Source organism: Neophocaena asiaeorientalis, unplaced genomic scaffold (assembly GCF_003031525.2).
Source record: "Neophocaena asiaeorientalis asiaeorientalis breed wild unplaced genomic scaffold, Neophocaena_asiaeorientalis_V1.1 scaffold247, whole genome shotgun sequence".
Taxonomy (NCBI): Eukaryota; Metazoa; Chordata; class Mammalia; order Artiodactyla; family Phocoenidae; genus Neophocaena; species Neophocaena asiaeorientalis.
Window position 1 is genome coordinate 72,830 of NW_020174930.1, and position 16,709 is coordinate 89,538.

Here is a 16,709-nt window from a genome sequence, read left to right on the forward strand (position 1 = left end):
TTTTCTCAAATCTATCCACTTCGCTCCATCTCAACCTCAACACCCTAGTCCAAGCAACAACCATCTCTCTTCTGAAGGACTCTGACACCTTCCCAACTGGTCAGCCACATCCACTGCCCCTCTACCCACTGTCTACCCTAGTCCATGGTAACTTTTCAAAACACAATTCTATTGCTGCCCTTATGAAAGCTCTTCAACAATTTCCCACTGATCTCAGGACAGAGATCAGTATCCAGGTTTGTGGTGGTCTGGCCTCTGCCTGTGACTCCTCATCTCAGGCCATAAAACATCCTCCAAATCTTGACAAACCAGCCCTGCTGTCTTTCCTCTCATCCATGCTCCCTCTTCCCACAAGACACTTGTACCTGCTGTTCCCTCTGTCTGCAATGGAGCCATCCCAACACCATTCCCCTTTTATTATTGTGGTAAAATATACATAACATAAAATTTACCATTTTAACTAATTTCAATATACACTTCAGTAGCATCAAGCACTTTCACATTGTTGTGCAAAAATATGGAACACTTCACAAATTTGTGTGTCATCCTTGCACAGGGGCCATGCTAATTGTATTTTTCCAATTTTAGTCTATGTGCTGCTGAAGTGAGCACCTTCTCCCTTCTGACTATAAAGTCTGACTCATCTTCCATTTATTCAGGGAAGCCTTTCAAGACCAGGTCCACCACAATCGTACATTCCCCTTGAATGCACAGCACCCAGTATGAGTTATATCAGCCGTCCCCAACCTTTTTGGCACTAGGGACCGGTTTCGTGGAAGACAATTCTTCCACGGGCTGGGGCGAGAGATGGTTCATGTGGTAATGTGAGCGAGGGGGAGCGGCAGATAACGCTTCACTTGCTCACCTGCCGCTCACCTCCTGCTGTGCGGCCAGGTTCCTAACAGGCCGAGGACTGGGGATTGGGGACCCCTGAGTTATATGCTTGTTTCATTGGTGTCTGTTCTGTCTCACTAGACTATGAGCTCCTTGAGGGCAACACTCAGGGCATAGAGGAATGTTAGGTACACAGTGGGAGCTCAGTGCATCCTAGTTAAATGAATAAACACAGAAATGCCATTCTACCTTCAGTGGAAACCATCTTTGACTTTATTATAGAAAATTATGAAGTTCTGCATTGCCTTAAACTCCATTCCAGAGCAGGATCTTGACTTCACCTTTGAAAAACTAAAATCAATAATGAGGGTTTTTTTTTTATCCTTTTCTCAAATAGAAGAATTATTAATGCAGACTTTATCTCTCATAAAAGAGGAAACACCTGATAGTCTTTATTTCTTATATTCATTGAATATATATATTTATTTTTCTGTTAAAAATGTTTATTCATTTTTCTATGATATTTGTTTTTTTTAATTTTTATTGGAGTATAGTTGATTGACAATGTTGTGTTAGTTTCTGCTGTACAGCAAAGTGAATCAGTTATACATATACATATATCCACTCCTTTTTAGATTTTTTTCCCCATGTAGGTCATTACAGAGTACTGAGTAGAGTTTCCTGAGCCATACAGTAGGTCCTTATTAGTTACCTATTTTATATAGAGTAGTGTGTATATGTCAATCCCAATCTCCCAGTTTATTCCCCCCCCTTTCTCCCCTGGCAAACATAAGTTCGTTTCTTTACATCAGTGACTCTATTTCTGTTTTGTAAATAAGTTCATTTGTACCATTTTTTTTAGATTCCACATACAAGCGATATCATGTGATAGTCTTTAAATAGTAGGTTTTCCTTCGATTCTATGCATCACGGTTTCACAACTATTGACACCCAGACCTCTGAAGCAGTTTGTAATTTCCAAAAACTAATGTAAAGTAGAGCCTATTTTGCCTAAGCCTGCAAGATACCCAGCAAGATGCTGCCCCACCACATCTGTAAAGAAGTCCCCACCTCTCATTGGGGCTGATAGTGGGTTCTGAAGATGGCTTTCCCTGGAACCTGAGGTATGTCTGCAGCCACCAAGTTCATGGAGAACTTGTCACACCCAACTCCAAGAAGGCCTGCTATGGGCCAGACTGGGTAGGTCTGAGATTTCATGAGACCAAGGATGCCAACACTGGGTTATAGCAAGGACAGCTGACATTCACGTGACCCTTCACACTTTATGGGTTATTCATAACACCAAGAGCTCTTAGGAAGCAACATCAACATCAACAACAGCGTTCTAATTTTACAGATGAGGGGAAAACACTTAGAAGTCAAGTAGCTGGTCCAACATCCCTTAGCCAGGAGCCAGGCCAGATTTAGCATATGGTTTTGATGCCTAAACCCTTGTTTCTGTTACTCCACTTTGTGCAATATGTCATTAACAACTACTGCATTTTTTAAAGGCAACTTCTATTCCCACAGCACCCTAGAAATGGTATAAATAAAGTTCTTCTGGTCGCTTTGCACCATGAGTGAAGCCATGGAAAGTAGAAAGAAATGTGGCCTGTGATTATAAGGCCCTTTAACGTGCTTGAACACTTACCTTACCACTTGATTGCATACTCTGTGGTTATTCATTAAGTGTGTTCTGGTCCCCTGGCTGATCAAAAGTCTGGAGGTATCACACGATGATCAAGACTGCTTGGTAACACACAAAACCTGAAAAGCCCTGGGTCCATGAGCTATCCCCAGGCTCTGTCTCCACTGTAGAGTGTGTCTTCATGCAGACAGTCTTGAAGCTGGTTCCTGTCCTGGCATTCTGCAAAGTTTCACTTAATCTTTGGGAAAAACTAGAATGCCCTCTGCCTCTAAGCATAGCTTCTGGTAGGCTAAGTCCATTAAGTTTCCTATAAATCCTGCTTGTTCCCACCCTCTTCACAGAGAACATGGTGAAAAACACACTAATCTCTTGGATCAAAGTGAGAACAAATGCGTAATGCTCCCACTGCAGGATCAGAGCGTGCTTAGATAACCCTGTGGGCTCTTGGCTGAGGAGGTGATGAAAGGGACAGAGGTGCCTGTCATGAGGTCATGGACCAAAACCTTCTGACACCTGTTCCCTTGCCACCATACTTGGCCCTGCTGAGCCAAAGATTCCAGTAACCAAAAATATCCCTCGTCTGCATGTCCCATCTCCCCATTAGGTTTTCCTTTCTCATATCTATGAATCTGCCTTTCATCACCTCTGCCACATATTCCCCTGAGCTCCGTATGACCCTTACCTCCTCTCCCCTTGGCCACAGCTCATTTCTTTTCATGTTAACCATCAAAAATTCAACAGGAGCAGAAGGTAGGTAACTTAGCTTTATTCACTCAGCAGTGCATGCACACATCCCCCAAACTTTTATTATCTACCTCCATCTTAGGATTTCTTTTTTAAACAAAGCTCCTTTGTTCCTTCATCTCTTACTTCAGTGGTCTCACCTTCCAATTAAAAGACTTCAAACAGTTTGGGGACAGAGTGAAAGGGTTTTATGTTGTTTTCATGATTTTTTAAAATCAACATCATCTTCATCATTGTCTTCATCATCGTTATTATTGTTATCATTTAGTATGGATTTTCACTCTGATCCTTACTCACAAAATCCTCTCTCCTAACATAAAAACATTCTGCTTTTGTATTACTTGAAATTAATTGTTCTGTTGTTGAATTTTAACTGTCAGCTTAAGAATAGTTTCCACTGGTGTCTGCATTTTACCATCCATACATGCTCATTTTTCCCCTCAGGTGTGTGTTATTTTTTTTAACATAAGGGCTTCACACAAGGAAACTGTGTATAAAAGGCATCAAGAACATATCTGTGGTCAGAGATAACAACTCAGAGGCATAAGAAGACCCTGGCTATTCACGTAGCTATTCCTGTCCTTTAAGTTTTCTTACTTTTTCAGAGAAAATTGATGCCCTGAAAAAACCACTGGTGGTTTTGGAGAAATACTGATTTTTTTGAGGGGAAAATCTTGTATTTCCATAACCAGGTGCTTACTTATCAGCACTTATAGTTTAAATAAACCATTTTACTCTTAAAATTATTCATGACAATGTATCTTGAAGAGCTCATTTAACAAACTTACTATGGAAACCATGGACTGAATGGAAAGGCTACAAAGCAGAATTGGAGAAGAACAGCATACTGATTTGAAAGCACATTAGCAGCTTTCTCTCTGCTAATACTGAAAGGGCTGATCTGAAAAAGAAACCTTTGGGCTGCAAAGCATGGCATTGTGTTGGGAATTAAATTTCTCCTGGTGCACTGAGTATTAAGCAAAACGGATTGCTGTAAGTGTCTATGTATGGTCATTCAGTGCGTATAGGAGAATTTGTGTCTGGTAGCAACAACAACAGTCGTTACAAAAGTTGAACGTGCCTGGTGAGCACAGGCAGCCAGCTGGGGAGGCAGCCGTGGTGATGGGGACACCAACCTAACCAGACATTCATCGTTGGGTGAGTACCAACCTGACTTCTTGGTGCTTCAAAAGCATAAACAGGAATCACTATATTGTACATCTGTATCTTATATAATATTGTACATCAACTATACTTCAATTTTAAAATATGATATTAAAAAAAACATAGGGCTTCCCTGGTGGCACAGTGGTTGAGAGTCCGCCTGCAGATGCAGGGGATGCGGGTTCGTGCCCCGGTCTGGGAAGATCCCACATGCTGCGGAGCGGCTGGGCCCATGAGCCATGGCCGCTGAGCCTGCGCGTCTGGAGCCTGTGCTCCGCAACGGGAGAGGCCACAACAGTGAGAGGCCCGCGTACCGCATAAAAAAAAAAAAAAAGCATAAACAAGATGATTTATAGGGACTTGAAATCTAGTTTAGAAAAACAAAATTAGTGGAATGAGACCAACATGGAACTGGTTAGACGCTAAGAGCTCTTCCTAGAGTAGGGGCAGTTTCCTTATTCTTCTGTCACTTTGTTCACTGCCACTTTGACAAGAGACATCCTCAGTCTTTGTGCCTTGGATTGCTACTATGGAAAAATTCCCCAGAGAGTAACTTTATGATTCTCTCATTCTTACTCAGTAATTTGTTCCAACATTACCCACCATAGTTATAGAAAACCTATTCTGAATATGCAGAGACTATATTCATTTTGGGTCCCAAAGTAGAAAGGGACAACTTTCTAGCTAATTAATTTTACTTGCATTTTTGTTTTCAGGCCTACATATTTATTTTAAGTAATGCCTTATACACAGCACTCAAAACTGGTTTTTCAGATTAGAATATACGATATAAAGAACCTCAGACATTTCAATCACTTATAATCATGAAGTATTCTACTGAAACATAACCACTGACCTGGAGCACAGATATTATCTACTGCTGTGTAACAAATTACTCCAAAATTTACTGACTTAAAACAGCAATAAACATTGACTATCTTTTATAGTTTTTGTGAGGCAAGAACTTAGGGTGGTCCTGGATCCACGTCTCTCACAAGGTCATAGTAGGTAAGGGCTGCCAGGATCTGATAGCTTGGTGAGCTGGAAGATCTACATGCATACTAGCCTATCCACACGGCTGGCAGCCAGTACTGGTTGTTGATACCAAGCCTCAGGTCTCTACCATGTGTGCTTCTCCACAAGGCTGGTTGAATATCTCCATGACATGGTGGCAGGTTTCCCACAGAGCAAACGTGATGTGAGAGGTGGAGGTTATATCCTGTTTATGACCCAGTCTCAGTAGTCAAATAACATCACTTCTATTCATCGGAAGTGAGTCACTAAGTCCAGCCAGCATTCAAGGGGAAGGGAATTAAGCTCTACATTTTTTTTTTTTTTTTTTTTCGGTACGCAGGCCTCTCACTGTTGTGGCCTCTACCATTGCGGAGCACAGGCTCCAGACATGCAGGCTCAGTGGCCATGGCTAACTGGGCCTAGCCGCTCCGCAGCATGTGGGATCTTCCTGGACCGGGGCAAGAACCCGTGTCCCCTGCATCGGCAGGCGGACTCTCAACCAGTGCGCCACCAGGGAAGCCCAAGCTCTACATTTTGAAGGGATGGGTGTCATAATTTGCAGAAGTGTTTTAAAACCATCAGTGGTTATAGATAAATGTAAATTATTTTAAAACTTTATAGCTTATTTTGAGATATAATTTATGTAAAGTAAAATTCATAAATCTTAAGTGTACAGCTGAGTAGTTTTACATGAGTATATACCTGTGTAACCACCACCTAGATCAAAGTATATAACATTTTTGTTGTGTATAATGTATAACATTTTTCAGCTCCTTAGAAAGTATCATCATGTGAATTACACTGAATTTTCTATGTACACAACCACCATCTACAAAGACACCTCTAGTTCTTCCTTTCTCATCTTTATAACTTTTCTTTATACTTCTCTTGATTTTTCTCTACTGTCTGTGACCTCCAGTACAATGTTGAATAGATGTAGTGTGAGTGGACATCCTTGTCTTGTTCTCAACTTAGGGGAATATGTTCCGTATTTCACCATATACATCTGTAGGTTGTTTTGTAGATAACTTTTATCAGATCAAGGAAGCTCCATTCCTGATTTGGTTAAGCATTGGCAGTAGACATATAAAGAGAATCATGGTTCATGACTTTACTACCTGCTCATCAGTATTAAACATTAGCCAGAGTATTGCCTTTAGCTGCAAATGTCCCTTATCTAATTTAGAGAAAAATTATACCAGGTCCACACATTAAAAAAAAACATTGCCCAGAGCAGTCCTCAATTTCCAAACATACCGATCTTCAAAAATGTATTTGTTTGTCAGTCCTTTGTAAATTGCAAGACTTTTTCACATGTAAGCTTAATTATGTTTGGTGTATAAAAGCCAACTACAAAAGTGTATTTAATCTACCTTGTGCCCGAAGTTACAGTCTCAGCTACTGGCAGGGGATGGTGGTGGAGCTCTGAAGAGAAATGGAAGGAGGAAGAGAGGAAGCCCAAGCAGCAGCAGCAGCCACAGCTTGTGGGGAAGGCAGTCCTCGTTGCCACAGACTCGCCAAGCAACCCCATAGCTGGGTGTGACTGACACTTGCAAATTAGCATCATGTGAATCAGGGCTCTCTGAACCCCACCATACGTGCTGAAGAATTTTTAAATGTCTCAACACCCAATTCATATAGCTCTAAAAGCAATAAACTTTAAATTAAGAACACTGGAATAGCACTGACAAAGTGGTCTCCAAATTCATTGTCACATTTACTCTTCACAGCAGGCCTGTGAGGTTAACAGACAAGGACACAGGCTTAGAGACATTCAGTGACTTGCCCAAGATCTCCCAGCCTAGAACATTCGCACCCAGGACCTGATCCAAGACTTGGAGCATGAAGCCTTTTCACTGTATCATGTTGGCAACTGATTGCCTTTTTTAAAATGTTTTCTTTTAATCCCTGCCACGGGTGTGTTCATGCTTAATGTAACTTTTTCTGATTGTTCGCCTTTTACTATTATATAGTTTAGTAGTGGAAGAAATGACTGTGGTCAGTACATGTATGAAAATTATGAAGGCCATGGTTTAGATTAACTTGCAGGACATTTTTTATAAGGTTCCCCCTTTTTCTGCTTCAGAGTGGTCCTTGAGCATCAGTCAATGTTTGGTGGTTGCTTCTAGCGAGTCTTTTGCTTCATTAATTTTGGTTGCTAAGTAAGGAGATCCACCTTTATCTGAGTGGTTCAAAATCATGACGCTCCTGTGAGCTGCTCTAATCTTGGCCTTGCTGGCAGATGGGCTTACACCCAAAAGAAAACTCACTTCTCACCTATTCATTTTCTGTTCAAATCCTCCTTTATAGTAGTATGAAAAGCTAGGAATTGAAATCTTCTTTGCAGTTTCTGTGATTTCTTGTCCTAGAGGTTTCCAGATCTGAAATGCACAATGACCTGAAAATCCAAGAGCTGCACAGCCCCACAGCTATCAAACTTCTTGCCAGTCCCCGGTCACCATTGGCATCTGACCGCTTGGTGTGGGGTGGGGGGGTTAGACGGCTGGGATGCCACCGCCAAGGGCTTAATGTAACTTTAGATGTTACTTTGATGTAAATTGAAGCAACTATTATTTAAAAAATGGCTATTTTTACATTCCCAACCTTGGTCACAGTGCATTTAGCTATTTGGTTGAACAAATAGAGAAATTTTCTTCCTCGTCCTCCAGTGTGTGTACCTTTATCACATTTTAAGACTTCTGCTACAAAACATCTATCAATAGAAGACTTGTCAAATAAATTTTGACATCTTTTAAAAAAAAAGGAATTCTGCTTCAGGTGACAGGGTATAAAAGTGGGACAAAGCTGATAAAGGAAAAGTTCTATAATTTGGCAAGTACCCTAAATATTACCCACCAGAAGACTAATAATAATAATGAAAGTCATTCAGCAGCATCATTTCATTATGTCAGCACATCCGTTTCCCACCGCCGTGTGCAAAGTCCTGCCTTGGGCATTCTTAGAGCCATGACTAAGTAAAACTTCAGTAAGCAAGTCTCAATTTACTAATACTTCCTAATGCAGATGTTGGGATCATATTTGCTTTTCAAATGGAAAAACACAAAACACACACAAGGACACTGTAGGATATACACATTTTGGACATCATATTGATTTTTGAACAATAGAAGGTGTTCTGCAAGTCTGCTTTTGATACCAGATATGCAGGCATTGGTGAGCAGGTGAGGGATGTCTCTGGTCTCCATCTAGAGAGAAAGTCCCATTTATCATATGACATTCACATGCACCAGAGGGGAATGGCATCAGGGCACAGAGAGGCCTGGTGATCCCACCTCTAAGTGATGCAACTGTAAATCCATCCAAAGGGCTGATCAAAGAGCAGCTGGCTGGGCTGGATGTGTGCCAGGGTAGCTATGACTTACAGATCCAGCAAGGACAACAAAGGGACTCTCAATGTTTAAATAATAAATGACAGCCTCGAGGGGAGACAGATTCACTTTTCTCAAGGTTTTCTATTTGAACAAGATGACCTCAGCATCAAGTATGAAAGGGCATCTTTCCAAAGGCTGTTAATATGAGTCTCGCTTGCTATGTAAACAATAACAGAAGGCATCAAAGCCAGAATGCCATTACTCCTTGGATTGCGAACATTCAAGTAGAGTCGATTGCTCTGTTTTTATTACTATTGTTATTAAATCATTGATTGGATCATCCCATGGAACATGAAAGTTTACATCAAGATTGATTTTTCCAAAAGTAAAGCTGCAACAGTATTTGAGTGTGGCTTTTACCTCCTTAATTTTCTGAAGTTCTCTTAAGTGAGAAAGCCAGTGATCTAAATAGTTGGTAGGCAGGATTTAGAAGGCTTTTTCAGGTCTCTAGTTAGCGTGAAATCTTTTTTTAAATTACTACTCCTCTAGACATTTATTTTGAAGTGCCCTGCCATGGCTTTGATGACTGCCAGTCTAGGTCTCAAACCTCTCCCCTGCCTACCATGCAATTAGGAGTGCATCACTTCCTGCACTTCCTGCATAAAAGGATGACAAGAACCCCTGGCTCCACTGGGAGAATCAGAGGATAGACACTGCAGAGAACTTGGTCTTTTCTGGAGGTCACCCAAGAAAAGTAAGGTGTTCTGTCTTCCTTCCCTGATAGGTGATTTCTTAAGCTAATTACTCTCTCCTTTAAATGTAGTCTCTACAAGATATCACAGGAAATGAATTTTTGGCTCTCTCTCACTGAGCTGTTTTTCAAGTGTTTTCCAATGAAATTCACATTGTTTACCCCAATTTCATCTATTCATAGTTTGTGGCATTTTTCCAAGCTCTAGTTTATATTTTTTCATGCTCCCTTTTTGTTCTTTGATATAAAGCTTTCAGAGTTTTGCCATTCTGCTGTGAGGCTGTGTCTTACTCATATTAGAAAAATTAATGCCAAGGAAGGAAGGTTTCAGTTGTTTCTTCTGAGGTCCTGCTTTAGACAGGTTTGTCAAGTTCCTTCATGTGATTTTTTATGGCTCCCCCACCTAAGTACAAAAGTAGGCACCAGTGATCATTTTATCAAATGAACTGACTCAGAACTTTGATAAGGACTAATACAAGTATGTTAAGACCTAAATTTATTTCTTCTAATCTGCAGTTTTGTTTTATTTTGTTTTTTACTAATTACTAACTTATAGAGTAGTTAAAGGGGAGTGGACAAGATAATGAAGTAGGAAGACACTGAACTCACCTCCTCCCATGGATAAATCAAAATTACAACTATTTACAGAGAAACTATTGATGAGAAAAACCATACGAATAGCAGAAAAGATGTAAAGAAGGAGCCACGACAAGATGGGTAGGAGTCAAGACCCATACCCCTGGGTAAGCAACCCACAAATGGAAGGATAATTACAGTTTCAGAGGTTTTCCCCAAGGAACAAGGAGTCTGATACCCACACTGGGCTTCCTGGCCCAGGAGTCCTGCACAGGAGTAATAAACCCCTAGAATGTTTGGCCTTAAAAACCAGTGGGGCTTACTTTCAGGAGAACCAGAGGGCTGTGGGAAGTAAAGACCCCAATCCTAAAAGATGTATGCAAAATTTTGCATGCTCTAGGACCTAGGGCAGAAGCAGTAATTTAAATGAAGCCTGGGTCAAACCCACCTGCTGATCTTGGAGAGCCTTCAGGAGGCAACTGGAGCTCACCCTGGAGACATAGACACTGCTGGCAGCCATCTGGGAGAGCTTGCTCTACCACGTGCATACTAGTGCTGGCAAGCACAATTTTGGAATCCTCCTTCTAGATTATTAGTTCCAGGACCAAGCCCCACCCACCAAGCTGTCAGTACTAGTCTGAGACTCCTTGGGGCAAGTAACTAGATGGGTGGAGACACAGCCCACTCATGAGCAGGTAAGCTGCCATAAGACCCCCTGAGCCCACAACCACCCCAGGACCCAGTTCTGTCCACCAGAGGGCCCAGGATCCAGTGCACTGGCACTAAACCCCAAGGGCTCTCCAGGCAGAGACCCTGGGACCCACATCCGCCAACCAGTGGAACAGCACTATCCCCAGGACCCCCTGGGCCTCAGCCCCACACACCAGTGGACAGGCACCAGTCCTGGGACTCCAGAGGCCTTGACCCCACTAATCACTGGTGGACACCAGCCCCAGGACCATCACAGCCCTGCAGCTATATCAGAACCTGCGCTATTCACCAGCAGACCAGCATCCACACCAAGACCACCTGGGCCACAGCCCTGCTCACCAGCAAGCCAACAGCAGCTTTAGGACACCTTGGGCCCCTCAGGCAGCTGCCCCAGGATCCAGCCCAACCAACCAGAAGGCTAATACCAACTTCAGGACATCCAGGGACCTGCAGCCAGGGACTGGGGAACCCAGTCCACCCACCAATGGGCTGGCTCTAGTCCAAGGACCCCCTGGGCCCCAGCCTCACCTACCAGGAGGCTATACAATCTGTAAGACATCTTGGACCCATCATCCAGCCATCCTCAGATCCAGCCCCTTTCACCAAGGGACTAACACCACGGACCACACAACCAGCTGTGTCAGGAACTGGCTCCACCCATCAGAAGACCAACAGTAGATCCAAGACTTCCAGTCCTGTAACCACCCACCTGGAACTCAGCCAAACCCATGAGTGGGCTGGCAGTAGGCCTGGGACCACTCAAGGCCTACAGCCAGTAGCTTCCAGACCAGGCTGCACCCACCAGCAGCTGGCAGCCTACAAACAAGGCAAGGCCTGACAATCAACTTGACCAAAAGCCAGCCACACCCACCAGACCACCGACAGTAGTCAACCCTCCACAACAGAAAGACCCACACAGCCCACATGGGGGCACCCCAGAGAATATATACTTTGGTGACCAGAGGGGAGTGTGCTGTGTGATGCATAGGACATCTCCTATGAAAGGACATTTCTCCAAGGTTGGGAAACATGACCAACCTACCTATTTCTATAAATAGAAATAAAAACAGCAAATGTGGCAAAATGAAAACACAGAAGAAAATGTTTCAGATGAAGGAACAAGGTAAAAACTCAGAAGAACTAAATGAAGTAGATAGGCAACTTACCCAGTAAAATGTTCAAGGTAATGATCATAAAGATATTCAAAGAACTCAGGAGAAGACTGGAAGAAGAGAGTGAGAATATAGAAGTATTTAATGAAGAGTTAGAAAATATAAAGAAAACAAAACAGGGGTGAAGAATACATTAACTGAAATGAAAAATACATTAAAAGGAATCAACAGTAGATTAGATAATAAAGAGGAACAGATAAGTGAGCTGGAAGACAGAGTAGTGGAAATCATTGAAACTAAACAGATAAACAGAATGAAAAGAAATGAAAACAGTTTAAGAGACCTCTAAGAAAACATCAAGCATACTATCACTCTCATTATAGGGGTCCCAGAAGGACAAGGGACAGAGAAGGGGCAAAGAACATATTTGAATACATAATAGCTGAAAACTTCACTAACCTGGGAAAGGAAACAGACATCTAAGTCCAGGAAGTGCAGAGAGTCCCATACAGGATTAACCCAAAGAGGAACACACCAAGACACACTATAATTAAAATAGTACAAATTAAAGATAAAGAGAGAATATTAAAAGCATCAAGGGAAAAGCAACAAGTTACATACAAGGGAACTCCCATAAGGCCATCCACTGACTTTTCAGCAGAAGTTCTGCAGGCCAGAAGGGAGCGGAACAATATATTTAAAGTGATGAAAGGGGAAAATCTACAACCAAGAATACTCTACATGGCAAGGCTCTCATTCAGATTTGATGGAGAGATCAAAAGTTCTACAGACAAACAAAAGCTAAAAGAATTCAGCACCATGAAAAAAGCTTTACAAGAAATGTTAAGGGGACTTCTGTAAGTGGAAAAAAAATAGGCTACAACTAGAAACATGAAAATTATGAAAGGAAAAAGCACATTGGTAAAGGCAAATATACAGCAAAAGTAGTAAATCATCCATGTGTAAACCTAGTAGGAAAGTTAAAGACAAAAGTGGTAAAATCATCTATACCCACAATAAGTAGTTAAGGGATATGCAAAATAAATAGATGTAAAATATGATGTCAAAAACAGTAAACATGTGGGGAGGGTATGAAGGCAGGGTTTTTAAAACACATTTGAACATAAGAAATCAGCAAATTAGAATAATCAAATATATATAGGTTGCTATATATAAACCTCACAGTAACCACAAACCAAAATCTATAACAAGTACACACACGTACAAACACACACACAAGAAAGTAATCCAAACATAACACTAAAGATAGTCATCAAACACGAGTGGAAAGAAAAAAAGAGAAAGAAAGGAACAGAAAAGAACTACAAAAGCAACCCAAAACAATGAACAAAATGACATTAAGTACATACCTATCAATATACTTTTAAATGTAAATGCTCCAATCAAAAGACATAGAGTGGCTGAATGGATAAAAAACAAGACCCATATATATGCTGCCTACAAGAGACTCACTTCAGATCTAAGAACAGACTGAAAGTGAACAGATAGAAAAAGGTATTCCATGCAAATGGAAATTAAAAGAAAATTAGGGTAGCAATACATATATCAGAAAAATAGACTTTAAAACAAAGACTCTAACAAGAGACCAAGAAGGACATTACATAATGATCAAGGGATCAATCCAAGAAGAAGATACAACAACAGTAAATATATATGTACCTGATATAGGAGCACCTAAATACATAAAGCAAATATTAACAGACATAAAGGGAGAAACTGACAGTAGCACAATAGCAATGGGGGACTTTAACACCCCACCTATATCAATGGACAGATCATCCATACAGAAAACCAATAAGGGAAACACTGGCCTTAAATGACACATTACACCAGTTGAACTTAATAGATAGAACATTCCCTCACAAAGCAACAGAATACACATTCTTTTCAAATGCAGTGGAACGTTCTCCCAGATAGATCACATACTAAGTCACATAACAAGTCTCAGTAAATTTAAGATTAAAAGCATATCAAGCATCTTTTCTATCCAAAACCCTGTAAGACTAGAAATCAAATACAAGGGGGAAAAAAAGCAAAAAACCTAGACATGTGTAAGTTAAACAATATGCTACTCAGAAAATCAATGGGTCACTAAATAAATCAAAGAAGAAATTTAAAAATACCTAGAGACAAATGAAAATGAAGGCACAATGACCCAAAATCTATGAGATGCATCAAAAGCACTTCTATGAGGGAAGTTTATAGTCATACAAGCCTACATCAGGAAACAAGAAAAATCTCAAATAAACAACCTAACCTTACACCTAAAGGAATGAGAAAAAAGAAGAGAAAACAAAACCCAAAATTAGTAGAAGGAAAGAAATCATAAAGATCAGAGCAGAAATAAATGAAATAGAGACTTTAAAAAACAATTGAAAAGATCAGTGAAACTAAGAGCTGGTTCTTTGATAAGATAAACAAAATTGACAAAACTTTAGTCAGACTCATGAAGAAAAAAAAGAGAATGCCCAAATCAAAAATAAGAAATGGGGCTTCCCTAGTGGCGCAGTGGTTGAGAGTCCGCCTGCCGATGCAGGGGACACGGGTTCGTGCCCCGGTACGGGAAAAAAAAAAATAAGAAATGAAAAAGAAGTTATAACCAATATCCCTAGAAATAAAAATGATCATGAGATTACTATGAACAACTATATATGAATAAAATGGACCTAGAAGAAATGAACATATCCCTAGAAATGTACAATCTCCCAAGACTGAACCAGAAAGAAATAGAAAATATGAAGAGACCAATTACCAGTAATGAAATTGACTCAGTAAGCAAAAAACTCCCAATAAACAAAAGTCCAGAACCAGATGGCTTCACAGGTGAATTCTACCAAACATATAAAGAAGAAATTATAACTAGCCTTCTCAAACTATTCCAAAAAATTGCAGAGGAAAGAACACTTCTGTACTCATTCTATGATGCTAGCATCACCCAGATATCGAAACCAGACAAAGATATCACACACAAGAAACTACAGGCCAATATCACTGATGAACATAGATGCAAAAATCCTCAACAAAATATTAGTAAATTGAATTTGAAACATATTAAAAGGATTATACAGCACAATAAAGTGGGATTTATCACAGGATGCAAGGATGTTTCAATACCTGCAAATCAATCAATGTGATACACCACATTAACAAATGGAAGGGTAGAAATTACATGATCATCTCAATAGGCACAGAAAAAGCATTTGACGAAATTCAACATCAATTCATGATAAAAAAAAAAAAACCTCAACAAGTTTGGTATGGAGGGAATATATCTCAATATAGGCCATTTATGACAAACCCACAGCTAACATCATACTTAATGGTGAAAAGCTGAAAGCTTTTCCTCTAAAATCAGGAGCGAGATATAAATACCCACTCTCACCACTTCTATCTAACAAAGTATTGGAAGTCTTACTCACAGTTGGCAGACAGGTAAATGAAATTAAAGGCATCCAAATGTGATGGGAAGAAGTTAAGCTGTCACTATTTGCAGATGACATGATACTATATATAGAAAAACCTAAAGTCTCCACCAAAAAACTATTAGAACTAATAAATGAATTCAGTAAAGTTGCAGGACACAAGATTAATATACAGAAATCTGTTGCTTTCCTATACACTAATAATGAACTATCAGAAAGAGAAATTAAGAAAACAATCCTGTTTACAATCACATCAGAAAGAATAAAATATCCAAGAATAAACTTAACCAAGGAGGTAAAAGACCTATATTCTGAAAACTATAAAACACTGATGAAGGAATTTGAAAATGATACAAAGAAATGGAAAGATATTCCATGTTCATAAATTAGAAGAATTAATATTGTGAAAATGTTCGTATTACCCAAAGCAGTCTATAGATATCATGCAAGTCTTATCAAAATACCCATGACATTTTTCAGAGTGAGAACAAATAATCCTAAAATGTGTGTGGAACCACAAAAGACCCTGAATTGCAAAGTAATCTTTAGGAAAACAGACAAAGCTGGAGGTATCATGCTCCCTGACTTCAGACTATATTACAAAGCTAGAGTAGTCAAAACAGTGTGGTGCTGGCACAAAAACAGACACATAGATCAATGCAACAAAATAGAGTTCCAGAAGTAGACCAACACACTATGGTCAATTAATCTATGACAAAGGAAGCAAGAGTATATAATGCTCTTGGGAAAAGATAGTCCCTTCAAAAGTGATGCTGGAAAAACTAGACAGCAACATGTAAAAGAATGAAATTGGAACACTTTCTCACACTGTATAAAAAAATAAACTCAAAATAGATTAAAGACCTAAATGTAAGACATGAAACTATAAAATTCATAGAAGGGAACATAGGTAGAACACTTTTTGAAATAAATAGTAGTATTTTTTTTTTTGGATCTGTCTCCTAAGGCAAAATAAATGAAAGCAAAAATAAACAAATGGGACCTAATTAAACTTAAAAGGTTTTGCATAGCAAAGGCACACTGATCCATAACAAAGCAAAAGACAATGTACTGAATGGGAGAAAATATTTGCAAATGATATGACTGATACAGGGTTAATATCCAAAATATATATAAAGCTCATGCAGGGGGGAGGAGTCAAGATGGTGGTGTGGGAAGATGCGGAGTTAGCATCTCCCCACAACTAAGGCACCTGCCGGCCACTGCTGGGAGACTGACCCCCAAGGAGATGGGAGGAACCCCAGAGTGAACCAGTAGGTTGTAGGGGGACCAAGGGGGGAGGAGAAGTGGAGGCCAGACAGGATCAGCTCCCCTGAGGCCAGGGAGATCAGGAGAGGCAGGTGGGAGGGACTCTCCAGG

The 16,709-nt window shown here is 40.3% G+C and overlaps 1 pseudogene; it reads right to left on the reverse strand.

Annotated features, from left to right (window-relative positions):
* Positions 1-511: 511 nt before the first annotated feature.
* On the reverse strand, positions 512-612 carry LOC112410715 (uncharacterized; annotated as a pseudogene).
* Positions 613-16,709: the final 16,097 nt, after the last annotated feature.